The sequence below is a fragment of the Chrysemys picta genome, chromosome 4, assembly GCF_011386835.1.
Source record: "Chrysemys picta bellii isolate R12L10 chromosome 4, ASM1138683v2, whole genome shotgun sequence".
Taxonomy (NCBI): Eukaryota; Metazoa; Chordata; order Testudines; family Emydidae; genus Chrysemys; species Chrysemys picta.
Genome location: NC_088794.1, coordinates 104,981,346 through 104,998,208, shown reverse-complemented (window position 1 = coordinate 104,998,208; position 16,863 = coordinate 104,981,346). Strand labels below are relative to the sequence as shown.

Here is a 16,863-nt window from a genome sequence, read left to right as displayed (position 1 = left end):
GGCCTGTCCACTTGACCTTACAGGTAAGAACAAACCTGGCATGACATGATATGGCCAACAGTATTACTCAGAGTTTCTTTGTCATTTGTCATTATCCCACTGTCTCTAAATTAACATCACTAATTCTGCTTACATCAGCAAATATTAAATCTATTGCCAATCTGACAGTGTTAAAGGAATTCACAGTTTCAAATATGCTATAACCTTTTCTGTGGTGAACTATCTGTATCAGGCATTTATACCTTTGCACATGAGCAATTTATCAATAGAGCAGGATGATGTCATTTAACAGTTGTATATACTTTATGGACTATATTATGTATGTTGATTTGAAACATTCACATGCAACTTTTGCTCGGACCTATCTCTAGATTTCAGAACCTTTTTACTAGAACAGGCTTGAATCCTTTCTCACTACACTCTCCTTAGATTTGAACTGATAGAATATTATAACTTCCTCTATCTTATGTTTGTTGAATTTGCAGTTAGTTGCAGTGGTTTTCACAATAGGATGTGCGTGAATAGAATGTGGCATCAGGTAATGTGCAGGTGCTGAATACTTACAATGCGACATACTAATGAACAATAGCAAAAGAGTTTAATTCATTGAGCTCTGGGGATATCCTTGTCTATAAGATAAATTATCTCTATCTGGCTATGAATCAGTTATTTGTACTGTAAATTCTGCTAAATAAATAAAAGAAACATCTATTATACTTGGTTTTCCTCACGCCCTGTCATAATAAGTGTTCTGAATGTTTCACAAGAAGACTTTGTAGCGCTAGGCCTCCAAAGGGTCTCTTAGGAGGCTGAGCCACACTGTGAATGGGGAAGAAGCCCAAAGCATGAGTGGCATTGTCTGGAGGCAATATGCCATGAAAAGAACTAGGGTGAGTATAGTGAGCCTCCCCTTACTACTCCTTCTAAAAGGCATCACCAGTGTACGCTCCAGCTAAGCTATCATGGTGTGCTGGGGCTTTGGATGAAAACAATGTTGACATGTCAGAATTCTAAATTTTCCTAAACTAGCTCTCTGCCAGTGCAGGATTTACAGCATATATTCTTGACTGTTTTATCCAAATGTGTAAATTTAATTTTTGGGCAGACCTACCCACAGGGGCTCATGGCAGACCTAACATTTCCCCCTTCTTTTGCATAACACTGCATGAATCTCCAAAGTAGCTGCCCCACTGCACAACTGTCTTCAGGTACATAAAATGCTCCTTTACAGCTCCAATGATCTTCCTTTCACATTCCATCAATTCCCAGTACTCACCCTATTTTGTGAATTCTCCCAAACTCCTATTCTCTTCCCACATTAATGCCCCCCAGGACCTCATAGGCTCTTCTTCTCAACAATTCTCAGATGCTAATAGGCAACAGAGGGTCCTGTGGCACCTTTAAGACAGAAGTATAAGCTTTCGTGGGTGAATGCCCACTTCATCAGATGCATTGCGTCTGATGAAGTGGGCATTCACCCACGAAAGCTTATGCTCCAATACTTCTGCTAGTCTTAAAGGTGCCACAGGACCCTCTGTTGCTTTTTACAGATTCAGACTAACATGGCTACCCCTCTGATACTCAGATGCTAATGTTGCTCTTGTTCTCCATCTCTTTCCTCTCATTCCTTCTACCAGTGAACAGATGTGTAAACAGGAGCATCAGGCCAAAGCTGAAAGTTAGAAAGAAGGGAGTTTCCGCTTCTCTGGGAGAGAGATTCACAAACAGTCTAATAGACCTAATTGATGGGAAGATTTTCTCTGGTAGCCTAAGTTTTCCGTTGCTCAATTTCATTCTATAGCTTTGTGCTACCCTGCATGATGTTTACATCCTCAAATAATTATAAACACTTACCATATTCTCTACTTTTCTTATGGTTCAAATAGCAAACTCTCACATTGCAAAAAGGCAGTCAATGGCATAGGAGGTAGAGGAAAATAAAAAAGGGGCATGTTCCTTACTGAAAAAGACAAGTTATTTTAAATTGCAAGGAAAACATAATTATAGATAATTACCACAGATTACACTTTCTACACACATACGCTCATTAAATTACTTATTAGATCATTATTTTTGATTTTTTACTTTCTTTTTACTTGATGTTACATACAATAATTGTTGTGTACTGAAGAATCTCAATGTACCCACCAAAATTTTCTTAACAAATTCTTAACTTTTAATAAGCAAAATAGAGACTCCCACAGAATGGGAGATAAAAACATCAGTCTCTAGTCAGTTCTCAAGCCAGCACTGTTCCACCTTTAGATTAATTAATCACAGGTGCAGTCTAAAACTTTAGTTGCAAAAAATGTATCCGCTAATTTGATCTTGACCAGGATCTTGTAACCCATAGAAACACAAAAATTCACATGGTCTCCATCCTAGCCCATATTATTAACCTTTTATTTACTGATCTAACACTCTGTGCAAAGCATGTATCTACCAACAATAATGGAGAAGAAAACAATACAATTACACTGATCAGGAATGATTACACCTGATCAGTAATGTATGATAAACATATAATATTAAGAATGGCAACCAGAAATATTGTTGAAGTGTTCACTATCTACAGGATCATCCTACCAAAATACCACCAGAAAACAACGTTATATCTGTCACAACCATTATATTTTGTACAGAGAGGGATGAAGAAAAGTTGATGTCCTACACCAGTTAGTGTTTACTAAATTTGCTATTATTTAATGTGTGAACTACTGAAATATAATCTAACCAAGCGAGTGTTATAATAATTTATGATGCCCAACATTATGGGGCCCTGATGTAACTGAGGACTGTAAGCAAAATAAATGTCAATAATAAAAATGTCATAAGTTTTCCTGAGATAATCACCCCCATGTAGGTTAATATCTTATCATGGAAGTGTGTAGTTTTAGTTTAATTCTCTCCTTTGACTGCCTCAGTTACCAACTTAGTGTCTCAAAATATGCAAGACATTTTGGTTAAGTGACTCAAAGTTAGGCAAGAAAAAAGTAATGCTGATTCCTTGTATTCATGTAGAAATCCTTTCTTCACCATTTCTCCTTGCTATTCTTCATACTTGGGCTCAAATCTAGATAGATAATATATTTCCTTCTAGTGCATTCGACTTAAGTCCCTTTTCTGGTTCGCAGCTCACAATATTGTCTCTCACAGCCTGATTCAAAGTCCATTGAAATCAATGGAAAGACACCTGGACAAAATCCCAATTTCTCACTTCAGAAAGTCACCATGATGATTCCTCCTACCTAGCAAATGTCATCTTATTTCTGCTTCCATATTAGATCCCATTTTTAAAATCTTGTGTTCCTGTCAAAAACTTTACCATAAATGCAATAGATCTGGTTCTTCAAAACCTCCAACTTTCTGTCAAATAGCAAATTGGTTTTAATTAATTATTGCAGTGGTCTGTGCCATTTGAAGATTTCGCTACTCCAGGAGAAGCCTCAATTGAGATTAAACCAGCTTTCCAGTGTCTTTGCACCACTGGAGCAGCACTAGAATGGGAACCAAAAATTGGCTTTGAAAATGTAACTCTACAAATAAAATCACTGAGTTGTGTATTGCGTGAGTTCTAACTAAGATTATTTTAATCATGTCTGACATCAACCTGTTCTACTTATGAAATAATATTGTAGTATAGCAAAATAACAGTAACTTCCTTCTTTTTCAGCAGTCTTTATCCATAGACCTGTTTTTCAGAACCAACAACACATTAGATTTATTTAGCTTAATCTATACAAACCATGGAATACATGAAATTGAGGAGAAAGTTAGTAATACTTGAATAACTACTCTCACTTATGTTCCTCCTTGATTCTTCTTCATCTCAATGAGATGGATACCACGTTCCTAAAAATCCTTACTGTCATTATAATACCTGCAGAGTGATACCACTAACAGACCTGGCTGTTTGTTTCTAAGTAAGAACAGCTGTGCAACAGACTGTCTGAACAGTCCCTATTACAGAATGCAACATGGATCATTGACACAAAGGCAGCACTACACCAGCTGGCTCTCTGTCTTAGTGCGTTTCTATTCCTGGATGATTTACCTGTTCTCAGTCCTGTCACCTTAGCATTTCTACCATCCAATTAAAAACCACTGTTGCTGGATTCACTCTGCTGTAAATTAGCAATGCTATTTATGAGACCAAAACTGGCCACTTTTTAAAAAACTCTGTGATACATGACTTATTTTTAAATTCATAAGAGCTGCTTGATTATTTATTTGTGGTATATTTTAGTTCTCTTGTGGAGTTTAGATCAGAAAAATTCTTTTCTAATGTATTCATATGCAGTGATCTAAATTTCCTAATCATAATCATGTCAGCAAAAATGGAGCTGCTCTTAGGATAACATTTTAGTCTAGAAAATGATTTCCCTTTAAAATGGATTCAATGGACATGATGATATAAAAAGAAGATGCAAAATTACACACAACCGTTTGCATAATCAAAACAGATATGTGTTGTATTCAGGCAGGAGGTTTTTTTACTACATTAAATGGAAGAAAATAGACCTCTTGGGATTCTGCAACTGTGTTATGGTTACAAATGCAGTAGTTGTGGAATTCCAATAGGATTATAGAGAGCATGTTCAGAACTTAAAAAAAGAAGATGATGATTCAGTCAAGGTAGAGATTCAATGACAATGAAGAATAAAGAGATCTTTTGAACTAATTGTAGTCCATTTATTTCAGACCACAGAGTACCTCATTTTCTATACTGTATCTAAAGTTAAATTCTGAAATTTAACTGACTGAAAGTCTAAAATATTTGTGTAATCATTTGTGAAAAATATATTACTGATCCCCTTTTAAATACGCATGAATTCAACCAAGATATAATTAACTTAGAGCTTTATTCAATGGGAAATACATGTGGATGTCTACATACCTGTACTCAGGGCAAAACTTATATATTATGCAATAACTTCTGAAGTGCTCTACAGATGTCTCCTCCAAAGAGTTGCTCAGGAGTAGACAGGCTTCAAATTATCCCTCTTCCCTAAAGAACAATAATCTTGATTCAAGAGATCAACAGACCATATTACACATGGCTGCAGAACGTGTTGTTTATTTTCAAAGATGATGTGAAGATGATATTGATGTGGACATCATTGAAATTAGTCCTTAATGTTTAAATGTTTTAAATGTATCACGGTGTGTGTAGCCATTCCACCTGAGGGTGGCCAGACTTGAATGGGAGACACTCCAAGGAAAGCTTGCAAGTTGATTCAGTTGGTGGCAATCTTCCTTTTAAGTCACTGCTCACCCAGAGCCCCAATACAATTTGCTGGCTTATGAATGAGATATAAAATTTACCTTTATTACCCGTCCTGCTTTTTCTCCCCTTACACTTCCCTTCACCCTGTCTAAGTCACTCTTCAATCTGCAGGGAACAAGTCTATGCAATTCAACATTTTCATTTGCTTTCTGCATTCTTACTGGTGTCCTGAAGAAAAATGCATCTCTTTAGTAGGCACTGCCTGTCTCTTGTTACCATAAAGATAAAGAGACACGCTGCAGTTCAGTGGCAGATAATAAGAATGGCCATCCAGGGTCAGACCAATGGTCCACCTAGCCCAGTATCCTGTCTTCCAGCAGTGTCCAGTACCAGATTCAGAAGGAATGAATAGACCAGGGCAATTATCGAGTAATCCATCCCCTGTCATCCACTCCCAGCTTCTGGCAGTCAGAGGTTTAGGGACACCCAGAGCAAGGGGTTGCATCTCTGGCCATCTTGGCCAATAGACATTGATGGACCTATCCTCCATGAAAATATCTAATTCTTTTTTGAACCCACTTATACTTTTGGCCTTCACAACATCTGCTGGCAATGAGTTCCACAGGTTGACTTTGAGTTGTGTTGAAAGCACTTCCTTATGTTAGTTTTAAACCTGCAGCCTATTCATTTCATTGGGTGACCCCTGGTTCTTGTTTTATGTAAAAGAGTAAATAACACTTACTTTCTCCATACCATTCATGATTGTATAGACCTCTATCATATCCCCCATTTGCATCTCTTTTCTAAATTGAACAGTCCCAGTCTTTTTAATTTCACCCCATATGGAAGCTGTTCCATACCCCTAATATTTTTGTTGCCCTTCCCCATAGTTTTTCCAATTCTAATATATCTTTTTTGAAATGGGACAAACAGGCACATAGCATTCAAGGTGTGGGTGTACCACAGATATATACCGGTGTGTGTGTGTGTGTGTGTGTATGTGTATATATATATAGTAGCATTATGATATTTTCTGTTTTATTATCTATCCCTTTCGTAATGGTTCCTAACATTCTGTTAGCCTTTTCGACTGCCACTGCACATCAAACTGATGTTTTCAGAGAACTATCCATGATCATGAGAAAACAAGCAGGTGAGTAGGCCTTGAAAGGAGTTTTCCCTGAAGAATGATCATAGGGGCAGGAAACTGATTCTGGGAGGCATTTTACAATTAAACTTTGATTCCATGTCCATGGAGTCCCAGAAAACAAAAGTTCCTGGCTATAATACAAATCTGCGAAGCATAACAAAAATCTTTAGTGAGCTTGCAGGCAGCTGAAAAAGTAGGGAAATAAAAGTTTCCTAACAATCTGAGCTTTATCCAATCTGTATACACAGGGGATGACATTTTCTTTCATTCAGGTTTTTATTGTAGGATATTTAACTCATTGTGATCCCACTTCTGATTACCCCATCTTGGAAAACGTATAGTATTGTACAATTTCATCCTTAGGATTGCTAATGTATATAGCTATGGGCTACTAAAAAAGCACATCAAATGCCTGGGCAGAACTGTGTGGGAGGCAGTACGCTTGTCAGCTGACAAGATATGCAGGTTGTGTTGTATGCTGTTCAGTGTTACAGTCAAGAAAACATTTTCCTTGGCTGAAGACGGCACCAGCTTTTACTCCTCAACAAGAATGACAGGAGCAACACAGGAGATTTTGGCTTAATGGGAACTTTTTTCTCTTAAGTGACATCTTCTTTGCATAGGTGGAAATTATTTCTGCCAATGCACTCACAAGTACATTTTCAAGAAGCATTGATTTTATAATGAGAAATAACACATTGTCTAGAAATAAATGTTTAATATATATCTACCATCTCTATCCAAATGTCTTCACTAGTAGAGTCAGAGTGAGAATGATCATTAGGAGATAATCATGAGGGCAGCCAGGAGAGAGGCTTTGTATTGTCATAATCTTCTTAGGCTGCCACGGAACCAGCCCTGCACTTGACTCTGTGTTTCTGAGCAAATACTCAGAATGGAGCTGGGTCAAACATTAAGAACAGACCCAGCAGGACATGTTTGGCATGTTAAGCTGTTAGCCAGAACCAGTGACCTACCTCAGGAGCCTGCTAACCATTAAAAGGTCACTCCAAGTGAATGTTATGATCTCATCTTTACTTTGTCCAGATGTCAGTCATTATGATTCTATCTAGCTAACACACTCATCTGGCCCCCATTGACACAGTATCTGAGTGTCTCACAACCTTTAACGAATTTATCCTCCTAGTACCCTTATGAGGTAGGCAAGTGCTATTATCCCCATTTTACTGATGGGGAACTGAGGTACAGATGGACTAAGGATCATCTAAACTTTGAGCTGGACATGTAATTTTCATCTCAATACTCCTGGTGGCTCTCCTCAAGCTAGCATGCTAAAAGTAGGAGCATAAGTCTGGCAGCTCTAGTAGCTAGTTGCCTTGAGTACATACCTATCCAAGACCCTAGATAAGTATTTAAGCAGCTAGCCTCTCCAGCTGCAGCTACACTTCTATTTCTAGTGTGCTACCTCACTCAGAGCTGGTGTGCGTTTGCCTCCTCAAGATGGAAAGTAAACCTTCAGCTCAAAGTGTAGACATACCCTAAGTGACTGGCCCAAGATCACACGGGAAGTCTGTGGCAGAACAGGAACTTGGAGGCAGGTCTTCCAGACCTTAGGCTGGTGCCTAACTATTGGACCATCCTACTTTCCTGTTTCACTATTTTTCCTCCTGCTAATGGAACCAAGGTTTGGGTTATGTGAAGCCAGTGGATTCCTCATCTTAGTTTGGATCACTAAAAATGTCAACACTAATCTCCACTTTCACTTTTTAAAAAAATATCTAGCTCTTATGTTGCAGAGATGGGCCCAGATCATGGACTGAATTGTAACTGTGCGCAATGCATTTCAGGAAAGATGTATTCAAGGGAGAGGGGGTTTGACTTTCATGGCCTATGTTGATCCTGGGGGCTGGCTGGCCCCTGAGTTGTTCCTGGCATTTAGCAGGTTGCTCTACATTATGCCAATTCCAATGGCTTCTGAAGGGCCATACTGACAGTCAGAGATCAACAAGCCATAGGGACACCAGAGCTAAGCCCCCTTTATACAGGATACACACCCTCTGCACTAGGAACCAGGTACGGTTATCAGATGTCCCGATTTTATAGGGATGGTCCTGATATTCGGGTCTTTTTCTTATATAGGTGCCTATTACCCCCACTTCCTGTCCTGATTTTTCATACTTGCTATTTGGTTACCCTAGAGCCAGGAGACGGTGGTGTAGCAATTGCTATGATAGCCCTACCTATGCCACCAAGGGGTAGTCTCAGGGCTGGATTTGTGAGTTTTCTGCCTGTCTAGGACTTGCCTTGTGACCCCTGAAACCTGCAGCTCCAGTCCCCTTGATATCTGAGGATACTAAGACTAATCTGCCCAAGTTGGGTTTGTCTAAACTTACATGGATGGTGCTATTGCCGTCACAATCTCCCTCTAGACTTCAGGGGGAGTTAGTTGCTCAGGCAGATTTGAAAATCCTGCTAGGTGACTGTCTACATCTTTAGGAACCTAAATACCTTTAAAAATGTGATCCCCAAAGTCTTTGCCATGCGACAACCACTAGCAGCCCTACATGAAACAAACCATTTTTTTCTCAGTCCCATTCTAGTGGAGAGGGCTTTGCATAATCAGAAGCATCACTGACTAGTAATGATTATCATTATTGCTGGTAGGCTCAGAAGAGAGTTTTATTGGCAAAAATATGAATTATCCTGGCCTGTACAGATAGTGCCTCTGGTATAAGGCAGTAGCATGTGGGCAAGCCAATGTGGGGAAAGCATACACATGCTGTACCTATTGTGCAGAAAAATAGACAACTTCATTTTCCAGGCTTTTCAGTCTGGCACATTTCAGAGCACTAAATTCACTCTAAAAATTGAAAAAAGAAAGTATCTAATGTTGGAAACTACACTTACTGTCTACTAAAGGCCTGAACAAAGTCTCAAAAGAGAGGTTTTCATTTCCCTCTTACTTTAAAAAAAAAAAAAAGAAGAAGAAAAAAGTACATACATTTTTCTGCAGTTCCACAACTACATGGAGAGTGAATGGTTGTTGTAGAGCTAATGAAAAGAATACTGCTTGCAGCTGATGGTACATCCTATTTCCATCTAATTGGATGGCTTTCTTCTGGGCTCGTGGAAAATTGCGGATTCTGCAATTTGACAGCAGTTCTGCAATTTTTATGGTTTTCTGAAACATTTAAGCTTCATTTTTTTAACAAAATTCCACTTCACTTTCTTTTTTGTGAAGATAATCATTAAAATATATGTGGATGCTCTCCACCCTGCTTAAAGAGCATTGCCTCCAGCCAGCCAGTAGCTGCAATGCTGACAACAAATGCTCCTTTTTCATACCATTAACATTAAGGTCCCAGTTGGTGCTAAACACTGTACAAATTTAGAGCAGACAGTCTCTGTCCTGAGGAGTTTACAACCTAATCCAATCTAAGACAAGATACTGTAAGTGGTAATAACAAACTAAAGGTAGGAAATGAGAGGGGGAGGGTGAAGGAAACATAGATAGGGGAGTTTGCACACCTCTTATTGTAGATGACTTTGCAATGGGTGCCTTTGTAGATAGAGTAAATGAAGAAATAATAAATAATTAGGACTGTCAAGCAATTAATTGAGCAAATAAAAAAAATAATTGTGATTAATTGTGATTAATTGCACTGTTAAACAATAATAGAATATCTTTTATGTAATTGTTTTGGATGTTTTCTACATTTTCAAATATATTGATTTCAATTACAACACAGAATACAAAGTGTACAGTGCTCACTTTATATTTATTTTTGATTACAAGTATTAGCACTGTAAAAAAACTAAAGAAATAGTATTTTTCAGTTAACCTAATATAAGTACAGTAGTGCAATCTCTTTATCATGAAAGTTGCACTTACAAATGTAGAATTATGTACAAAAAAACCCAACTGCATTCAAAAATAAAACAATGTAAAATTTTAAAGACTAGAAGTCCACTCAGTGCTAACTCTTGTTCAGCCAATCGCTCAGACAAACAAGTTTGTTTACATTTACAGGAGATAATGCTGTCTGCTTCTTGTTTACAATGTAACCTGAAAGTGAGAATAGGCGTTGCAAGATATTTATGTGCTAACGATTCATTTGTCTGGGGATTGGCCCTGCTTTGAGCAGGGGGTTGGACTAGATGACCTCCTGAGGTCCCTTCCAACCCTGATATTCTATGATTCTATGTCCCTTCATGCTTCAACCGCCATTCCATGCGGATGACAGGTTCTGCTTGATAACAATCCAAAGCAGTGCAGACCAATTCATGTTTATTTTCATCCTCTGAGTCAGATGCCACCAGCAGAAGACTGGTTTTCTTTTTTGGTGGCTCAGGTTCTGTAGTTTCCACATCAGAAGGTTGCTCTTTTAAGACTTCCGAAAGCATGATCCACATCTCATCCCTCTCAATTTTTGGAAGGTACTTCAAATTCTTAAACCTTGGGTTGAGTGCTGTAACTATCTTTAGAAATCTCACATTGGTACCTTCTTTGTGTTTTGTCAAATCTGCAGTGAAAGTGTTCTTAAAATGAACAACATGTGCTGGGTCATAATCTGAGACTGCTATAACATGAAATATATGGCAGAATGTGGGTAAAACAGAGCAGAGGGCATACAGTTCTCCCTCAAGGAGTTCAGTCACAAATTTAACTAACACATTTTTTTTTTAAAGAGCGTCATCCCCATGGAAGCATGTCCTCTGGAATGGTGGCTGAAGAATGAAGGGGTATATGAATCTCTAGCATATCTGGCACGTAAATACCTTGCAATGCTGGCTAGAAAAGTGCCATGCAAATGCCTGTTCTCACTTTCTGGTGATATTATACACAAGAAGAGGGCAGCATTACCTTTTGTAAATATAAACAAACTTGTTTGTTTTAGTGATTGGCAGAATAAGAAGTAGGACAGAGTGGACTTGTAGGTTCTGAAGTTTTACATTGTTTTGTTTTGTTTTTGAATGCAGTTATGTAACAAAAAAAAGTACATTTGTAAGTTGCACTTTCATGAGAAAGAGATTGCACTACAGTACTTGTATGAGATGAATTGAAAAATACTATTTTTTTAAATCATTTTTACAGTGCAAATATTTGTAATAAAAAATAATATACACTTTTGATTTCAGTTACAACACAGAATACAATATACATGAAAATATAGAAAAACATCCAAAACATTTAATACATTTCAATTGGTATTCTATTGTTTAACAGTGTGATTAAAATTGTGATTTATCACAATTAATTTTTTTAATGCCAATTAATTTTTTGAGTGAAACGCGTGAGTTAACTGTGATTAATTGATAGCCCTAAAAATAATACCATGTTTCTGTATATTTTCCACTCAAAACTTTGTTTACCTTTGCTTTTCTTTGTAAGTCTAATTTGATGGTGTAACATAATGGCACTGAGTTTACCAAGTGCTATCTTTTGTGCTTGCCAGAGTAGGCTGTTTTGAAAATTTTGGGAAATTCTTACCTATTGCCAGTGCTGTTCCTAGTGGTTGTAAGCAGTTGTTTTAACTCAGAAAAGAGGGTTTCTATATTTAAAAGTTAGGAGACAAAGTACTGCTTATGGGTCACGGCAAGTCACACACTTCTCCTTCACAAGAGTCATTTATCTGCTTAAGTTTTGAAAATGTTCCAAGTTTTCTTTCTGTGAATATGCAGAACTTGCACTCTGAAACTGACACCACCTCATTTCTAGTTGTTGTTGGCCTTTCTCCTTGTTGTGAAACTTAGTTGAACTCAGATCAGCTTACAGGTGATCTTGAATGTTAACAAAACGATGGCATTCATACTATTTTTCTTTTAAGACATGCTGGTCCAAATCCTGAGCTGGGGTAAACAGGCATAGCTTTGTTGAAGTTATCTGTATTGAAGTCAGTAGAGCTATCCTGATTTACCCCAGCAGAGATCTGACCTAATATTTTTAGTAAACAAGTTATTTTCTTCTACACTTTCTTTTACACTAGCAGTACAACATTAGTGTTGTAGAAATGTAGCCCTAAGGATTTATGATTCTGAGGAGAAATTGTGTGTGAGCATATTAAAATTTTAGTTCAGAGATAACAAATACTGAGAGGTGGTAGACGTCTTTGTCTACTGTCCAAAGATGCTCAGAAAAAGTCAGCAACAAATCTAGCCTGGACTTGGGTAGTCTGTGGAATAATTAAGATGAACTCATTACCAAAATCAGCAAAAATTATTTCCAAGTGGAATATAATGCCAGTGTAAGACCACTGAGTGAGAACTCCCAACTTTTCAGTTCACAGTGACATGGAATAGGATGTATTTCTAGATGCCATTTTCAGAGGAAAACAAAAGATTTCACTGCAAGCCACCCTAATATACTAGAGGTAATCTTGTAACCTCATAACATCTTCAATGTATCTTCAATTTTTCTTCCCTTCATCCTATGCTAACAGTGCTAGCACTATACATCAAACCACTGGGACTTACCTTTCAGGTTCATGTTGCATGGCCATTACCAGGTTGACTGGATCCAGCACTGCTTGTTATATATTTATTTATTTGTATTGTGGTACTGCCTAGGAGCCCTAGTCAAGAATTAGGACCACCTTGTGCTAGGCACTGTACAAACAGAACAAAAAGGACTGTCCATGCCCCAAATTCAATAGGATTACTCATGTTCTGAATTTAAGCACACGTTTACGTACTTTGCTGGTGCTCAGCACCTTGCAGGATCAAACTACAAATGAAGGGCAAAGGGAAGAGAACCTCAGACAAGTCAAACAGTAACTGATCTTCTACCACCTTTCTTCATGGAATTCCCAAGTGCAGCACAGAGAAGTGGGGGAATATGTAAGAACAATTGGTTTGGGGAGGGACATAGAATACAGGGGAATAGGGAAAGATCTGTCCCAGGTTCTGGCTTCTTTCTTCTAGAAGCCTTCAGATGAGGTGATGGTGTCACCAACCTACTTTCAAAACCTCACTCCTTGTCATAACTAATAAATACATAGTTAATTTGGAGTTGTTTGCATTTGTAAACTAAGGAAATAATTCCATGGGATCAGGTGGAGGCATATATATATGAGATATAGGAATAATCAGATAAAGGATTATTTGTAAGATATAATGTGGTATCTAATACATACATATATATATATATGCCTCCATGTTTAGTATTAGATACCACATTATATCTTACAAAGAATCCTTTATCTGATTATTCCTATATCTCATATTTTATTTGGGAGAGGTAGAGATGATTGGAAATGGTTACTTCTAAGATACAATAGGCCAGATTCATTTCTGGTATAATTATCTCTCTCAACAGCTCCTCATCTTGACAGATGTTACTGATTTTAGCATTAAAGTTTCTTGTGTCACTTAATAATTTGAAAATAGTTTTAGGATTCTTTATTTCTGATGTCAGAGATTCTAAAAAGAATTATTTACACAGACGGAATCAATGCCACAGCACTTTATCTTTCTTGCATGAATTATTTTGGGCTCCTCTTTTTGAGTCTCTGCCACACATTGCATCCCATTTTTGTGCCTTCAGAGGTGGAGTGTGTGTCCCTCTAGTACTGTACAAGGCTGTGAGGCTACTACTGGCAAGTTACAGCTACCTAGAGTGAAAAGTTCTAAGATCAAATTCTCCTCTCAAGGCTTGCCTAGATGGCACATTAGTGTGCTGCAAACTGGGGTGTAAATCTGCTGCACTCTAACAGTCCTTGTGGACCCTGCTACCATGCACTAAAAGTTCTTGCAGTGTATGGCGGCAGCATCCGCACAGGTGGTTAGTGTGTATTGCACTAGATGATGTAGATTTAAACCCCAGCATGCACTAACTTGCTGTCTAGACTAGTAGTTCTCAACCAGGGATCTGGCGGCCATAGCGTTTTTATAGCATGTTGGGAGGGCGTGCGGGGGGCTCAGAAAGAAAAAGGTTGAGACCCCCTGGTCTAGACAAACTTTCAGATAAACAAGTGCAGTTCTTGAATACATCCTTTGTAGACAAAGGAGTTACATCAGTGTGGGTCCTAGAATGCTTGAGGACAGAATTTGGACCCTAGCAAAGCTTAATATCAAAACTGAGCAACTTCATTTACACTATGCAATGCATTTAAAGTCCTGATTCAGCAAAGCACTTAAGCACATACTTAATTTTAAGCATGTGAGTAATTTCACCCACATTCAGCAAAGCATTTAAGCACATGCTTAACTTTGCACTTAAGACTCAAAGGGAGATTATTTTCTTAAGTGCTTTGTTGAATAGGGTGCTTAAAGTAAAACACATAGTCATGTGGTTTGACGAATCAGGCCCTAAAACAGTTTGGGACTTTTAGTTTACTGTACTATAAATGGACTTGCACCAAGTCTGAGTTCATTTTAAGTCAATTCAACTGCCTGGTAGTTGACAATTTCAAAGAAGTCCATTACAAAAATTTGGCCTTGTTACATGTCAGTATATCACACAATTTCCATGGTGTGCACAAAATGCTGTATATGAAGTGTATGATGCATATCCCTTTTGACTGGCATGCATTTTGCAGTCATTAGTTGTACAGAAAAACTTATATTGATACTTAAGGGAGCTTTACTCTACTTCTATAAGCTAAAAAGCCATAACAAATGAAAATTAAGTGAATATAAAACTTTGCAGAGAAATCACTCAATTTTGTAAGTGAAACAGCGTTTAGTATAAAAAGCCTGGCCCTTCGAAATGATTGAATAAGATTTTCAGTGTTTATTTTACAGATGGGTTTTCAGAGGTAGAAAAATGTAATTATAAGAAAAGTAGTAAAATGTGAGCTGTTTGAGGCATAAAGTGCAGCACTTAGAATAAGACAATTGCCTAAATTCCCTGATTGACAGATGGATGTCACATTAGATGAAAATGATAACAGATTTAGTGGACTGAAGAATAACTTCCTCTTGACAGTGCCCTGACCCTTAACCTACAACCTGACTCCTGTTAGCTTCACTAACACAGGGTAATTGTCACAGGTGCAGGATAAAAGAAACCCCTACAGCAGCTACCAGTGGTCAAGGCTTATTTCTTTTGATGACCACAAATGCACTGTTGAGACATAGTCAAGAAGTCCTGACCTTCGTTGGCCTTTCAGGGCATTAAAATTTACCCCTGAGAAAGAAGAAACTATATAAAAGGAAAATGCTCTGTTCTGACTGGTGCAAAGCAATATTTTAACTGTGCAATGATTAAGTATACAAACAGCGCAGAGTGATGGTAAAATAATTTATTTTCCTTAACACAAAAACATGTTTCTCACACAATTGACACAGTGCTAATAAAGAATAGTACTGTATACTCAATAGAATTCATGGGTTTTTATAATTATTAGTAAACTCTTTCCCATGTCATACTCTGGATACGTGTACTATTCTGAAATTATTCTGTTGTATTTATATGCTAATAGCATCCCTTTCAATAGAAGCCAGTTCTTTGAATTTTATTTAAATTTTAGGAAGGTAGAGGATTGTAACAGTACTTATAAATGACGTGGTGACAACTGTGAGACTTCACAAAAGTTTATACCTCCTTCTGTTAGAAAATAGAGTACATTTTATTCTCTTTCTTCAGCAACATGAATGGGGAATTCAGAAAACACAGCGCAACACAATGAGCTATGCAAATATATTTTATAATAGAAGAATGAATATTACAGGAGAAAACTAAATGACTGTGTATCCCATTAGAGTGAAGTCAATGCAGTAACCTGCCTGTGTTTTTTTTTCTTTTTTTTTTTCTTTTTACATAGAAGAATGAATATTCCAAGGAAAAAATGAAATGACTGCACATCTAATTAAACTGAAGTCACTGCAGTAAGTAACCTGCCTCTGTTTTCAAAATGTTTAATCTAAAAAAAGACACAATCAAGTTTTTAAATCCCGATAACAATGAAATGGTGTATTCAATTATTGTGTTTATTGGTAGCTTAATACTGGGACTATCCAAATATTTATTCACTAAATATGAAGGAACAAAAACAATGTTCCAAATACAATAGACTTACTGGGATCAAATTTCCATTCAGAACTGTAGAGCTCTAAAAGACTACTATGTAAAAGGCACAAATTACTCTAAAATTCGTTGAGGGTTCTTATTAAGGTCATAGGTCTTGCCCTTTGGTTATTATTCATCCACAAAATGCTCTGATGAGTAATATGACACTAAATTAGTATATACAAGCCTTAGGATAATTGCCCAAGGAAAATAAAAAGATTAAGTTACCATTAAAGGGTTGCTATATAGGTAGAGGACTTCAGTCTACTGTGAAAGGTGTAGTAGAATCCATCTGTTTCTATTCTGTCACACTTATTATTAAATCATGAAAAAAATATAAGGGATTATTTCCATGTAACTTATTGTCATGCATACTTGCAATAATAATGCCTTCCTCCAGACTACCATCTTTTCAAATGTGATGAGATCATCAGGTAACAGTGTAAGATATGAGGGCTTAGCATGCTGTGTTGTTAGCACATTAAAAAAAGAAATTGCTGGGATAATTAACAACTA

At 37.4% G+C, this 16,863-nt stretch overlaps 1 long non-coding RNA gene across 1 annotated transcript in view; it reads left to right on the top strand.

Moving 5' to 3' along the window:
- Positions 1-16,863, top strand: part of LOC101946948 (uncharacterized) — a 66,401-nt gene that overhangs the window by 18,112 nt on the left and 31,426 nt on the right. The window contains exon 2 of the long non-coding RNA XR_010601066.1: positions 16,103-16,166. This is a non-coding gene — a long non-coding RNA (uncharacterized LOC101946948). The remainder of the gene's footprint in view (positions 1-16,102; positions 16,167-16,863) is intronic.